The 16001-nt window shown below is 38.0% G+C and overlaps 1 protein-coding gene across 35 annotated transcripts in view; it reads left to right on the top strand.

Moving 5' to 3' along the window:
• Positions 1-2888: 2888 nt before the first annotated feature.
• Positions 2889-16001, top strand: part of adgrl2.S (adhesion G protein-coupled receptor L2 S homeolog) — a 112948-nt gene continuing 99835 nt past the window's right edge. For 5 of the 35 annotated variants that reach the window (XM_041561315.1, XM_041561309.1, XM_041561311.1 and 2 more), the window contains exon 1: positions 2890-4041. The gene's annotated coding sequence lies outside the window, so the exon portion shown is untranslated. Of the gene's footprint in view, positions 4042-16001 lie in introns of all 35 variants that reach the window. The other 30 variants (XM_018260703.2, XM_041561294.1, XM_041561298.1 and 27 more) reach the window with 9 other exon arrangements.

Below are 16001 nucleotides of genomic sequence, written 5' to 3'. Positions count from 1 at the left end.
GTTATTTTAGTATACACTGAAAACATTATAACGAATTCTGTTCCTACAAGATGTATATTTAGAGACATACAAAGGGCGTGCGCCAGTCGAACAAGACATTTTACACTGAAATTAATTTAGTTGTGCATATTTAGAAAAAAAACACAATTGCTGTTTTTATATTTAGTTGTCAGCCAGAGACCAAAACTCCCAGCATACACTGCCAGAAGGATACTGGATGTTGTTGTTTTGTAAAATGGGAGGGCAAAGTAAACATGTAATCTGTCAACAGGTGACCCTGAAATGCCTGGATGGTGTTTCTCCTCCCCTTCCGCCAAGTGCTCCATTTGATTATGCCAGGGTCAACTGGCTGGATCAAAGAAATGTCATTATGACATACAGATGCATGAGCAAATTGCACTTATATTCAGCCAGTCTGCAGGACAGTCACCAATTATGCTTAGTTCTTGGCAAGAACTAAGCCTCCTTCACACAGAAAATATAGATTGTGCTGTATATATAATCAAAACTGGATTTGAATTACAGGATCTCCCCTGAACCCTTTTTAAAGACTATCCAGTCTCTAAACTGCTTGGGTTAGTTTGCTCTGCTCCTTTATGTGACCCTGCTGACCAATTTGGCCTTTGGGTTACGCACCTTCTTTAAGCAATTCTTCATTTAGTTTTTCTAGAAAAAAGTTAAACAATAACTATTTAAACAAACACTAGGTCTGACTAGTCCCATGGAAACGGTATGCATAGTTCATGTGATTTATTTTGTGTTCCATGAAGATGAATGCATATGTGTTAAACCAACTGCCCGGATTAGAGCATAGCTGCAGCATACTGCTATTCTGTTGGCATTGGATCAGATCTGATTGCATAGTGTGAAGAGGACTAGATAAAGGCTGCTCTGTGAAAGAGGCCTTCAGAGTTAAGCTTTGTTTAAAGATAAACAGCACCACTATAAAGAGGGCAGAACAAATATTTTAGTTGCAATGCAAATACAATAGGGGAGAGAACTTTAACAGATCACTAATCACTAGTTTGTTGCACCACTTAAATATCTATCATGACAAGGGTACAATGTTAATAGCTCTGTAAACCTTAGATGTTGAAGGAAGAGTAAAGTTTGAAGGCAAGTATTTTTTGTATTGAAAATGGATGCAATAACTTGTTAGAAAAAACAATAGATGAAGTTGTCAGTTTACAAGGACAAGAATGTGCTGTTTTACTTCAGGAAAAAGTATTGTTTTGTGTAAATTCCATACGTGTTGTATCAAAGCCACCCTACACTAATCATTTCTTCAAAGCTCAACCGTTGTACAAGGCAAATGGCGGGGTAAAAAAAAATCCAATGCTTTTTATGGGGAAATGAAAATTGACATGAAGATCAAGTGCGTCAGGGCAGTGTGGTTATTATTTGTATTAATACTTTTAATGACAGATGAGATTCTACTATTGCTAGTGAAAAATGATCCTTGCAAATACAGTTGTGTTGCATGATACAGACTCATTTTACAATTTGGGGGTTGGATTATTTTCTTACTCTTTGTAAGTAATGGACCAGTTGGCTGACATACATATCAGTGGGCCAGATTATATAAAATTATAATGTTATATGCAGAGGTCTTTGGACCCCAAAAGCAGGCTGGAGTCTGTAAAAATTCCTTGGCGTACCACATTCTCCCTACAAGCTGCAACTTTAAAAACCTAATGTAAAGCAACTGCCTCCTTTATCCATAATATATATGTCTAATTTTTCATAATTAGTCATATAATTAATACTCTTTTATTCATCTGTAAGCCCATGTAGCAACCGTTTCAAATTCTAAAATATCTTTAAAGTGTTTCCTTGAAATTAGAGGGGAGGAAAATATTCCCCTAACCATGTGCATGATAGCTACTTTTTCAGCCTTTAATCTTCTGCGTTCTAGATAATTTTACGTCTGTGTCTGCAAATGACACAACATGACCTTTCAGCTGAAAGCACAAGCTATTTCTAAGCGTTCCTGTTCCTTTGAATATCATAGGAAATATTTTTATTCCTTACTTGGAAAGTTTTTGTTACAGGATGCTTGCACTACACGGCCCTTGGTAAGATTCTCAGCATTCTATAGAAGAATTTCTAAAGTGCAAAGGAAAATGACGTTCAGGCAGCCTCCAGCGTACACGGCACCTTATATGAAATTATACCAATATATGTAAAGATTAACACATGCATATTTATGTCTAAATCAGCTAATTAATGTTAGTATTATGTTATGCACTGATGATCTGAAGGTTATTGCAGTACTGAGAGATAACACTTGAACTTGTTAAGACTTTAGCATTGTACTCTGAAAACAGTACATTGTTTAAAAAATATATATATATATTTGTCAGCTGAAATGGATCCAGTTTCTGCTCATCTGTTCAGCAATCGGCTCCCACATAATAAAGAAAAATAAGGACAGCCATTATCATTCTATCAGGGCTTCGGGGAAATGACGCCACTCTTAAGAGAACAATTGTGTCTTGCAGAATATTCCGAACTTGAATAAACACCTGGCTCCCTCGGATAAGGCAGGGCAAAAGAAAATGACACCATTGGTTTACTTTGGAAATTTTGCATAGACTCTGTGCTCTGAAAGGAAAACAAGGCACTGTGGTAGGCAGGAGTTTAGAATGGGTGTAGAGCAGGAGGCTGTGAAAGTCAAACTGGAAGAGAAAAAGAATATGATTAAAAGCATCACCAGCAATAAGGCTGGCTAGGGTTAGGCATCATCATCCCATAGAGATGAGACTGGCAGCTCAGAAAAGCCCAATTCAGCCTCCTTCGGTCAGTAGCTTTGTTGCTGTATTACAGTCTAGATTTACTTCTGCACCAGCCAAATGACTAAGTGATACACAGTGATACACAACATAGCACAGCCCGGGATGGGGGGAAACAAAGAACGTAGAGTAAAGAAAAGTCCATGTTCTTACGCTCTCTAGCGGCTGTTGGACTACAAGTCCCAGAATCCCACAACGGGGCATGCTGGGATTCGTAGTTCTACAAAGATAATGGGGTTCAAGTTCGGCAGGAAATACAAATAATTGGAAGAGTCCACTTCGGGGAAACGTTGCAGGAATAGGAGCTGTACGCTCTCGCCGCATGATACTTAGCTCGCTACACAAAGCACGAGCGCTACATGGGATGCAAAGTGATACAATGAGCGCGGCTGTTGTTGGATAGAGTTTCCAGTGAGCCGGGGAAGAAGCCACCATTGCTACACTGGCCCTGGTTGCTGTGGGGATACACTGAGCGCAGCGGACTCTGGGGATACGTGTTGATACAATGAGCCGGCGGTACTGAGGGATACGTGTTGATACAATGAGCCAGGGCTGGGGGCGGAGCCTCCTCTTTCCAGTCTGTGCGGCTCCAGTTCAGCCCTTGGCGGAGTCTGTGTCGGGATTGTGCAGTTACCAGTGAGGGAGGAGGGGGCTCCAGAGACAGTCAGTGCTGCCTTTCCCCCACCTCTCAGTCCCGGTCTGTGGCTCGGTGATTGCCCGCAGTCGGAGCAGGGGGATATCTGAACGCTGTTGGATGTGAATGCAGCTATAGGCCGGAATGTTACCCAGGGAAAAGCCCTCCATGTTCGGAGCGTTATAGGGAAGAACTGAGGGAGCGCTCCTTGCCGCTGCAGTCCGGCTCCACTCCCCTCCAGTCCGGCTGTCCTCCAGCCCGGCTCCACTCCCCTCCAGCTTGTGCTCAGTGACCAGGACTACTTGGAGTGTGCCCGGGACTCACAGTGAGCCGTGTGTGCGCGCGCGCCGTCGTGTCTGGAGTTTGTGGGGCTTTTGTCGGCGCACATTGCATGGTTTGTTGCTTACTTGCCTGGAGAAAGTGCCGAACAATGTTGACTTAAAGCCGGGGAGCTGAGGAGAGAGACCCGCCTCCTACATTGGGAAAAAGGCATTTCGCGGCCAGGGACCCCCCGGGGCTGCCGACTTGTTTGGTCTCTCCGGTCCTTTTCACAGCGCAGGAGCGAAAGGGTTAAAGGCCGGCCGAGCCCGTTTCCAAGGTCGGAGCAGGCGGCAGGTAAGAGGCAAAGCCTGAGTGTCTGGGAGAGGTCGGGCCGGTGTTTGTGCATTATACAGGGAACGGTGTGTGCGAGTGTTACAAAGTTCCATTCCACTGGTGTAATGCGGGTCAATGCTGATCACTGCCTATAGCAACCACCGCACGACATCGGCTTGAGTTTTGGTTATAGGAACAAGCCCCGCACAATGGCCACATATATATATATATATATATATATTTATATATAAAGACTTGTGCTGCTGTGCATTGCACTCACCCTCTTTACCCAGCAGGGTGAACGACATGGAATCAAATCTGAGTTGCTACAGTGGAGACCTAATGAGGGATAAGCAGTTTTTTCAGTGGGTCATAATAACATAATGCTATTTCTCACTGAATCACAAGTGTAAGATCATGTCAAATCAGTGGTATGTGTGTAATCACCCCTCCCCCCATCTTCCACAAGTGAGGACCCCCCCCCCCCCCAGCAGTCATCAAGTGAAATTTTCAAGACAGAAGTACAGGCAAACCAGCAATCTGGAACCCTCCATCTTCCTCAAGTGAGGTCCCCAAGACAGACACTTTTCTGTGGCATCTGTAGGACATAAACATCCTATTCTGCTATTGAGACATCTAGGACAGGCAATCAAGCTCTTCTAGGTGTTGTTTAATAATCTTATGTATTCCAAGCCCCCCTTAAATTGGCTTGAGAACGGCAAGAGTACATCAGACCCCCCCCTTATAACAATAATAGCGAGCCGGTGGCTCACACGCAACATGTTGCTCAAGTGGCCTCAAAGCAGGTGCTCATTTTGGATTTCAGGCTCAGCCACAACTATATTTGAAAAACATCTTTGAGGACCTCTATCCTATAAGTACGTAATAACCCACTAATGTAAGAAGTAAAGGGCACCAGTGACCAGCCTTAAGTTCTTTTGAAAGACACAAGGAATTCAATATTTATAAATCTAATGCGCCAGGGTTTTTGAAACTCAAATCTACTCTGGGCAGCAACGTTCATTTGTACTGGTCAAGAGGACAACTCTTCTGTGCTTTCTAAAAGCAACAAACAAAATTATGTTTACCTTAAATTGAAAAATTAAGCATTACCTTCTCTGTAACTTCCACACTGTGTGTGATTCCTAGTCGAGGTTCCACAGAAAGGTAACCAATTTGGGGACGTGGGGGAGGGGCTCAGGGGCAAAGTTAGCTGCTGCTGTATCTTGGGATACGGAAAGAGGTTAAATCAAAATGTAGCCAGATGTGAACTGGCTCCGGCAGTGGAATGAATGGCAACAATTAGATGCAGGATCCTTTGTTCTGTGCTGCTAGGGAGCCAGACACACAATCTGGGGTCTGGGGCCCCGGAGACTTTGGCTTCCAAATTTTGACTTTGGGTTTGAACGCTGCAGTGGCCTATTTTTCTTTTGTTCTTTGAAGGTACCTATTAGGTGAATCGGTGCAAGGATTTTAAGCTACTATATGTAAAAAATAATAACAAATGTATATATTAGGAAGGAGGGGGGGGTAGATGGTGCTGGAGAAATACAGATTTGTATGCCCATCCAGATTGTTCACTCTCGGTGCCTTTGATTTCACTGCAGCAGATTGCATTTAATGGCATTTCCCGTGCACGGATTTTAAAACAAACACTCATAATTTAGTTATTTTGGCCCAACTTAATCAGCTTTAATGCACTTGGATGATTAATAAAGTAAAGTGACCCAATTGACTTGGGCTCATGAAAGAGCTGCAACCTCAACCAACATATGGAAGGCTTTGGACAGCTGCAGCATGGTATAAAAAAAGTGACTGAGAGGTGTTATCTGCAGCACATTTTTAAAGCTGATCGTTATTTGTGTCTTATACAGCCCCCAAAGCTTTGACTCTATTAGGCTTTGCCAAGAAAATCTGCTTATATTTAGGTGTGTATCTGTTTTATTTGCACATAAATATTTCCCGGCACAAAGTAATGATCCTGCAGAACAAATGCCCTGTTGTTTGGTTTGCTTTCAGCAATTCACATCCCCTCCCTTTGTTGCCTGTTACTAAAAGAGGTGCCATTTCACATCATTCTGCACAAATTGTTTGAATTAATGCAAGTGTGAATTCTTAAGGTTTGGAGGGGTCTATTACCATATCAAAGCTTCCCTGGCTCAGTCTCAATTGAGAAAAAGTTTAGCCAGGCTTCTGTTTTCGTGCAAGTTGAGGCCCATGGGGCAATGGGGAGTTTCGGTTTAGCAAAATAGCGGGTTAGCTTAGATTGTCTACTTTAAAGAAGAAGCAATTTCAGGTTGGGCAATTAGAGGAAAAACTACATTATTTATCTGCTGTTGGAAAGTGCTCATGAAAAATGACCTTCCAGGCAGCAGCAGCACAGTGTATGTCTTAAGGCCTTTGGCAAGGCTTTTCTGGTAGAGTTGTAGTTTTCAGTGCTCAGCCTTCTTACTCTCTGCACCATTCTATCGAAGCTCTAACTGCTTTGCAAGACAATAAAACTCAAGTGTGATCATTTATTTATTTAAAAATTTCTTAAATTAAAAGCAGGAAGGGAACTACAGCAGCCCTCTCACCTTGTTCTTTGTGACCCTTGAAACACCCATCGATTACTCATACTGGTGTAACAAAGCTCCTAGTTCTACAAAGTGCAACCTGCCTTGTAATAAACGTGAGCTTGTGCAGGTGGTTGCAAAATGTATATTTCATTGTGACATTAAAAGTATATATATTTTTTTTTTTGCTATTGCTAAACATATTGTAATTTAACAAAGCACTTTAGTTGGAGTAGATGAAATCCCTGCGTTGCAAGTCTTAAACTGGAATGTTTGAGGGCAAATATCACACTTGCCGATTACATTATGTTATAATTGGAAAAATGGACTAAATAAAACTAGGAAGCTGTGAGATGTTAAAATCTAATCCTGGTTAAACTGGGATGTCATCATTATTTTTTTATTTTTCTTTTCTTTGAGATTCAGAGGGAATAGCAGTTGATTCTGACATCAGTGCCAAAAGTGATATTTCCTGTTCACAGATCTATAGTCTGTCTTACATGCTATCAATGCTATAACTCTAGGCTGAGAAGCTGAAAGGTATTAAACCTGGCTATAGTTCATTTTAGAAGGTAAATTAATTTATGGATAGATTTCAATATGAAGGGGATGGTTCTTATTGTAAATGCCCTGGCTGGCAGCGTGCAAGAAGAGCACAGCGAATTTAATAAAAAGTAGAGCACAGGCAGAACACTTGGAATAAAATCAGAGCTAATTAAACAGCTATAAACCTTGGCAAGAATATATCTGTCTCTCTCCTCGTTGTCTCTGTTTTTGTGTGTGTGTGTGTGTTTGTGTGTGTGCAAATTTAAACTCTAGTTTTAAAATTGTATCTAAAGTGTTTAATTCTCTCTCAAGCACATTTTTGCCAATGTTAAAGCAACACACCTTGATGTAGTTGTCATTGTCACTCTTAAAGTGCTGCTTTGAATTTGAAGTACTATATGCACTGATTTATAGTCTTCCAAGCTATCAGTCATAATTTGAAGGCCTCTTGTTATCTTCTTGAGATGCAAGGACCCAAGATCCAAATGCCGCTATCCGTGTAAAATAACATGCAAAGAACCTTTTTACCATGGGGCAGAACAAAAGTCCAGTTAATGTGTACTTCAGCTGCCGCTGCCTGTCACGCCGCGTGACTTTCACTCACAGGAAATAAATTTAGGATCACTGGTACCAAAGGCTTGTGAAAATAGGGCACACTGAATTGAGCAAAATATAGTGGATTTATTTCATGTTTTCACTTGACCATGTAATCATAATTAAATGGGATAAAATTAAAGGGTTTGGCTGACTTAGATTTATTAATGGTTAAACAACAAAGAGCACGCCCAAACCATTTGAGCGCCATAAAAACTAGTTTAGAGATCCAGATCTCCAATCCAGCCCTCTAAATCCTTTTTTTCATTGTAGCGATATGAGTTTTATGACATCAGTTCTTGCAATCACCAGAAGCATGAACACTATGTATCTGGGTGTTTCCCTTTTAACAACAAGCGTGATACCCCCCCCCCCCTTATTTGAGAAATCAATCATATATAAAAGAATATTTTCTAAACTATTTGTAGCTATTACCTATATGTGTAGGTTTTGGAACATTTCAGTTTGCTTATATAAAGTTAGTGGCAAAAAAGAAGTTGCAACTATTCTAGACATTCTGACATGTTTTTCTTCCTAGCCTCATAACATTGTTGCCAGTTACTTACAAAATAGTTTAACCATTTTTATATTTCATCATCCAATTTGTAGTTTTTTGGTTTGGATTTTTTGCATAAAGAGCACTTCATATGTTTTGTTTAACAACTTTTTTGTCTAATGGAATTTAACACCAAAAAAACAGATCTGTTTGTCCATCTGTTAATCTTTTTAATGTAGAGGTTTTATTTCTGTAAATCTACTGGAAAATGCAGGCTGGGAGCAATCACTAGACTACTTGCATCACAGCATTTATCAGGGAGAAAGCTGGCAAAAAAACTGTAAATTGAGGAGCTGGCTCCTCCACCAACAATGTAGCATTGTAGGAATGACCTGATTTGTTCTCAGAAATGTGCAGGTTTTTCTTCTTAAATGACTCTGATTTGTAATGAAGCAATTTGTGCTATTTCGGTTTCTGTAATGCTGTTACTAATATCTGCTGGAAAGCAAATCATAAAAAATATATCTATAAACATAGATTTATGTATATACACGTGAAGGTTTACGCTAATTTCCATATGCAGTGATTTTCTGTTTGTTTGAAAAATCAGTAGCTCTTTTTCCACAGAGCCTGTTATTCCATGCCCTCCCCTCCCAAAAAGGGGGGCAAAAAAAAAAAAAAACTAAGGGCAGAATAATCAAGTGCACTGCAGCCTGACTGGAGCAAACACAATGCTTACCACCTGCAGGTAAAGTGCAGCCTGCAGCAAAATGCTATTGATTGCTTCTGAGACACAAGGCAGGCTTAAATACAATTTGTTTAATTACAACAAAAATGCAGTTTTATGAAGTGATATACTTTGTCTAAGCAGAGGATTTTATGTGTTTTGCACTGGTAAGCAAAATCCCATCACAGTTGTATAAATTTGTTCAATTACTAGGGCAGCAAAGGGAAAAAATCAATTTACACTGCAGAAATGAGATTACTGGTTGCTAACTTCACTAACCCTTTCAGTGCCACAGAGGTAATGCTAAGTGTCATAAACTTAATGGCAACCTAAATATCAAATGGTGAATTATGCTTTTGTTTTACACCATGTAGAATAATGACATTTTACTTGGACCTTTGCTGGTCTTTAATGTTGAGTAAAGATGTACTCATTGGATTGAAACATATGTACTCTGACTTTAAGCCACTTGTTTGGTTTTTAATACACAAAAAGCAAGTTAGTTTTCTTGGTTGGATTAAATTACAAGGGTAAACACAACCGTATGACATACAAGTTCTGAGGTTATCCGTTTTAGAAAGGTTGAGGAAACTAGAAAAGTACAAGAAATTTGTTTTACTATACCTTAATATACATGATTCTGTCCATGGAATGTGGCCTGTACAGTCAGCTTGCTTTCTCCCTCTATAGTGCAGCTAAGTGGTTAGTCTCTGCCTAGTGAGCATATTTAAGGAGCTGGCAGTCTTTGATTTTTTTTTTTTTTTCTTTTAACATTATGTTAGGGAATATGCTATAAACATTCGAATTCACAGAACTAAAATGAACCCCCGTATTTGTATTTATGCAGGAAATCTCTTTCCTTAAGAGAAGCCACTTAAAACTAAAAATGCTTTTGGGGCTGGAGTATTTCCACAGAGGTGCTAGCAATTTCTCATGCAGCTGTGCAAATTTATGGTAGTCCCAGCCTGATCCCCAATTAGTCTTATCTTATTGAGTACACAGGGCTGCTGGAAGTAATCTCAAATCTGTCTATCAGAATAGATGTGTTAGCAGCTTATAAATAGGCCTAGCACTTGTGTGCAAACTATCTCTTCATCCTGTCGCTGAATTTTAAAACAGTGGACAAACAGGAGACCACTGATTTTTAGGTTCCTGACAGCATGTCAGACAGTTTTAGTGTGGCAAATAAAGTAGCAATATAACACATGCTTCTGGCTTGAATTCATCACTCGCACTCAGGGATTTCTCTCTCTCTCTCTCTCTCTCTTTTTTTTTTTTAATAATTCTTTCCTTTAAGTTGGAGGTGTCATATTCATTTCTTAATTCCCCCATCCACACAATCCTCTGCATATCTGAGACAATGATCTCTTCTAGTAACACAGTGATGTGTTAAATAAAAGATTTTTATTTGATACAAATTTTTTTTTAAAGAAAATTTAAATACAGGATTTTTAAATTACAGCCCCATTTCCAAATGACTAGCTGTGCTATATTTTGTACTTGAAACATGTACAGTTCTTTCTCATTTATTTATATTGTGTCATCAAGTTATCCTAATTTTTACAATAATGTAAAAAAACAGGTTATTTGCGGTACATGAGCAAGGAGGGGTTGCAAGAACCTTCCATCCAAAGGAATGGGTAATAAGTGGCACACAAGGTTATTAAGGAATTTATTTTATTATTGTTGTACTGCATTTCTGAATCCCAAAATATTCTGTTTTTATCCAGTTTTATATATGAAAGAGACAAAAGGAGTTTTGAGAAGTCAAAGGCTTTATTTTTAGCCTTCTTATAATTCTGTGCATGCTTCCTATATGTACACAGTTTTCCTTACATAGTAGCAGTATAACAATGATAAAATCAATTCCATAATATTACTTTGTGTGCCACTTAATATCCATCCCTTTAGACGGAAGGCCCTTATGCGTAAAGTCCTCAGATCCTGAATCCGGCTTCATTTTGTAACCCCTGCTTGCTAATGCACTGCTAAGAACCTGTTCGTTTTTTATATTATTGTAAAAAGTAGGATAACTTGATTGCACTATATGAATAAATGAGAATGAAATATATGTTTCAAGTGCAAAAATAGCACAGCTAGTCGTATTCTTTTCTGATGTAATTTAGCTTTTCATAATATTTTTTTCTAATATATTTTCGAACATATTCTAGGGTCAGATCTTTAGACAAGTTTTAAGGCAAGTTTCAAAATGATGCAATTCCTGCATATTACAAGAAAAAAAAAATCTTTGCTCTCATTGAACATGCGTTTGGAGGCGGGACATAACTTATTTTGTCTGTTTCGGCCAGCACTTTTCCCTCACTACTGGTATTTTTATATCAGTCACCAGCTCAAACTGATTATTGCTGTGGATGCAGATGACAGGATAATCTAACACCCATTGCTGTCAAAAACTGTTCTTGGCAGCTGTTTGTGGGGAATGACCTTCCTTTGGTTTTCAGTGCTTTGTTTAAAAGATCTGTTGTATATTCAGGAGGCCATCCTATTGCAATAATATAGTAGTTATGGGCTCCTCCTTGTTGTATTTCTGGAAGGTGAGAGTCTTTTAAATATGTTTATTTTGCATGTTCAGCCGGAAAGTCTATGTTTACATGTGCTTAGCTTACAGGATACTATTCTTGTGTTTGTACCTGACCAACTGCTTTTCCTACAATTTGTGTTTTAATCTGTTTTGTTGCACTATCTAATGGTTATTAGCAAACAGGGATCTTAACTTTAAACAAGCGAACACATTTTAAAGAACAACTAAGCATTTTTTAATGAATAAAAGAGAGAGTAATCGTATAGGTATAGAATATACATTGTTGATCCACATATTGCATTTTTGGAGGAGAGGCAATGGTATTGTTACACTGGGAGGTGACACTGACCTCTTAATATGAAGAGACAAAAAAAAGTTTTGGAAGAAAATGGTCCCCATACTAAATTGCCTTGCTGCAATTTATTTACATGTTTTGTATTGCTGTTCCTAAAGTACTATTTGCTGCTTATTTGCATTTTATCATCTTTTCTCACTGGATGGCATCCCTGCACTGCATCCAACAGGTACAACAGATTCTGAATTACACAGCATTTCTTAGAATGTGTATTTCTTTTTGTCTCAAGGTCAGCATGAATAGATTTCTGTTCCCAACAAGTTTTGAAGGTTTTAGAAGAAACCCAGTATAGCATTTTATGAAATAGGTCTGCAAGTTGCAAAGAACACTACATGTTTTCCTCCTCGTTTTCCTTGTGAATCGTTCATTTTTCACAAGCCTAGTTGATTATGTCCTGCCTTTTATCTTTCTGTGATCAAGGAATCCTCCATTATTGCCACTCCTAGGCATTCCTTACTGCAAGAAACAAAAGAAGAGAGAGTTTTGAGAAGTCAAAGGCTTTATTTGTAGCCTGCTTATAATTCTGTGCATGCTTCTTTCAAACCTTGTCTGTACTAGAGGAGGGAAAAGTATTTAAACAAGGGTTACATCTGGACATTACGAACAAAAGAATCACATTTTATTTTGTTTTAACTAGACCTGGCATCTGTGTATAGAGCATGTAGAAGTGTCCTTTTTAACACGCTTAGCAGTTGGGAGGAGAATATTATGCAAAAAGTCAGATGGCATGAAGTCCTTAATCCTTAGAAGTAAACAGAGACATTGGTTCTGTTGATATTTGTTTAAGCATTGGGAGCTGTTCTTGTTTTGGGTGGTCTACAATTACAGATGATGCCAGGAAAGCATTTATTCTTTGTTTTTTTTTACCTGCAGATCTGTTATGTTCACAGTACATTGGGACAACTTTCAGTCTTGATACTGTAGTCCTTTGGGGTGTAGGTTCCTGATTATTTCATGGCTGTCATTAAGTAGCCAGCTGTAATCTGTAAATGTTTGGAAAAGTACAGAATGATTTGGAAAGTAATTTTTTTTTCTGATTTTTTTTTTTTTAAAGGTGCTTTTTTCCTCGTTATTTTCTTAATTTATGTTCTGAGCGTAAAATATTTTATCTATCTATTAATTAGGATGGCATGAAGACAAGTGTTTAGCTCCTTAGTACAAACCAGTTCAAGGTTCTTTAGTGTATTCTTTAGTGTAGGTGGGCACAGACGTTCGTTTTTGTTCCTGTAAATTCATAAATATATCTTAACACAGGTAACTATTGCATATTATTAAAGCAATACAAGTTTTCTCTTGTGCCATAAATGTATAGATTATTAAAAAATATCAAGTTTCTTCTGCTTATCTCGATTTTGCAAGCTTGCATTTTTTTTCTGACAAATCTATCTTTTCTCTGTGAATCAGAAAATGAAACTTAAGCTGCAATGGCCATTTTAGGATTTTTATCCCAAAAACATATAACTCTGTTGATAAAAATGTATGGTTTTACCATTCATTTTGTACTTGTTGGAGTGTATTTTAAACTGCGGCCAGTTTTGCCTAAGAAATATATTACAGATGCGCTTGTTTTTGTGGATTAAATAATTTAGTCTTTGTTTTCATCACCATTATTTAATAATAAATTCACAAAACCTTTTGAAAAAAATTGCGTTTAGAATTGTGTGAAGTAAAACACACTCTGGGTTTCTCAGGGTTTGAGCAGCAGAACCACACAGCAATCTTTTTTTTTTTTTTTTTTTTTTACTCAAATGCTTTCAGGCGTTTGTTGTAAAACATTGCCTTGCCAGGTCGTTAGCTTCCAAGACATTTGATTTAGTGCAGAATCCATCATGTTGCAGCTTTTTGATTTTGTACAGTCTTTAAAGTTTAAGAGCTTCTAACAAGGCCCCATACTTGTGCCAACCTATTATATATTCTGGATAATCACTGCTAATATTTAGTTAGTTGCTGCTGTACCAAATAGCCTTTAAGTAGAGAAATAGGTAAGCAGATTTCATAATAAGTTGATGTAAGATGCTGGTAATGGCTATTGTTTAGGAATTACCCTCTCAGCAGGCTCGGGTATTATACTAATACATATTTGGCACATTTTCATTGCATGGTGGGAATATTAGCTGCACTCGGATTATAGAACAATTATTTAAGTGGAAATTTGCGCTCGCCCTCAAATGTTAAATAATTGTGATAAGAACAAAAATAACCATTAAGGGGCTCATTTTTATCTAAAATTAGCACTGTGGTTAATATTTTAAATGGTTTTATATCACAGTAAGATTGAAAAGTAAGGTTTCTTGCAATCCAAATAGCTTCAATTTTAAAGGTAGACATAGAGTGAGTAATCCGTTTCCATATTAAATTTGCCTGTGTGACATATGCACATGTACCATATGATTGTTCTGTTCATTTTGGCCACAGCATAAACGATTGGAACTGCAGGAAGTGAAAAGGAACTGTGGCTCCTCTTTACTCCTCTTTACTGCTGATGCACTTGATTATATGATGGATTGGTAGATTACATTTTCAAAAATGTTTGCTTGGTTCCCCCCCCAATAGAACTGCAGGATGTTTTGTTAAAAAGGATTAATCGGCAGATAGTTGGGCAGTATCTTAAAATTATGCAAACTTTCTGTGGCCTGCTTCAGTCACTAGTGTGTGTTATAAGTGTGCGTGTCCAAGTGCATAGACGGCAGATCCATAACTGCTAGGGTTCCTGGACTTGAGAGAGCCTGGCTAGGAAAAGTCAGGAAGTAAGTAGTGAGTCTTTGTAACATTTAGTCATACCACTTTGTTCGCACACATGCCTGCGTATTTCATAGAGATTCGTATAAGAATGTATTTTGGTTGATTACAACCCTATATACACTATTTGTTTGTATATCTAAGTGAAATCGTTTGCTTTGGCTTCAACTTTGCTGGGAATGCTATACCGTTCTGTAAGTTCTATGATACGCTTTCTTTAATAATATCAGTAACCCTCCATATATATTAGAAATTTTAAAATTGCCTTGCCATTAATAAGCCATTTACTTAGGGGCCCATTTAGTTAGCTCGAGTGAAGGAATAGAGGAAAAATAGTTCGAATTTTGAATGTTTTTTTGGCTACTTCGACCATTGAATGGGCTACTTCGACCTTCGACTTAGATTCGAACGATTCGAACTAAAAATCGTTTGACCATTCGATAGTCTAAGTACTGTCTCTTTAAAAAATATTTTGACCCCCTAGTTCGCCACCTAAAACCTACTGAGGCCAATGTTAGCCTATGGGGAAGGTCCCCATAGGCTTCCTAACAATTTTCTGATCGAAGGATAATCCTTCGATCGATGGATTAAATTCCTTTGAATCATTCGATCGAACAATTATTCCTTCGATCGTTCGATCGAACGAATTGTGCTATATCCTTCGACTTCCATGTTCGAAGTCGAAGGATCTCAATTCGGCAGTCGAATATCGAGGGTTAATTAATCATCGATATTCGACCCTAGGTAAATTTGCCCCTTAGAAATTGTATCCTGACCATATATTTCCTTAAAGGACAAGGAAAGGAAACAAGGAAACACCGATTTTCTTGGAGAGGATTCCAATATGTTGGTGGCATGGTAACAGTCAAATGTGTGCACTCAATTCAATGTGTAATGTAATATATATATATATATATATATATATATATATATATATATATATATATATATATATATATATATATATATATATATATATATATATATATATATAGTAGCTATAGAGATAGAGATATGTGTGTCTGTTTGCGCTACTGTCCTTTAGAATATTGCTACAAACTGTAGTGCTCAAGGTCATTAACATCATATTTGATCATTACTGCTCAGTGCCTCCTAGCTAAGTGATGAAAATAGGTATTTGAAATCTACAGACTTCTATTATTTTGATGGCAGATGCACTTTGAATAGTTCACTGTATCTTTTTGTAGATATGACATTCAATATGTTCAGTGAAGTATATAAATGATACTACCACTTCCGAACCCCACATATAATTATGTATAGGATGATTATAAAACAGCAAAGCATATATATCTTATGTAGCTTTGTCAGCAATAGATATACATGTAATTATTAACACATAGTATAAAATGAATGTCCAGATCAAGCACCTATACAGATATAAAAAGTGCTGGGCAAAATTGTTG

The sequence above is a fragment of the Xenopus laevis genome, chromosome 4S, assembly GCF_017654675.1.
Source record: "Xenopus laevis strain J_2021 chromosome 4S, Xenopus_laevis_v10.1, whole genome shotgun sequence".
Classification (NCBI taxonomy): Eukaryota; Metazoa; Chordata; class Amphibia; order Anura; family Pipidae; genus Xenopus; species Xenopus laevis.
The sequence above is the reverse complement of the archived record's forward strand: the minus strand, read 5'-3'. Positions and strand labels throughout refer to the sequence as shown.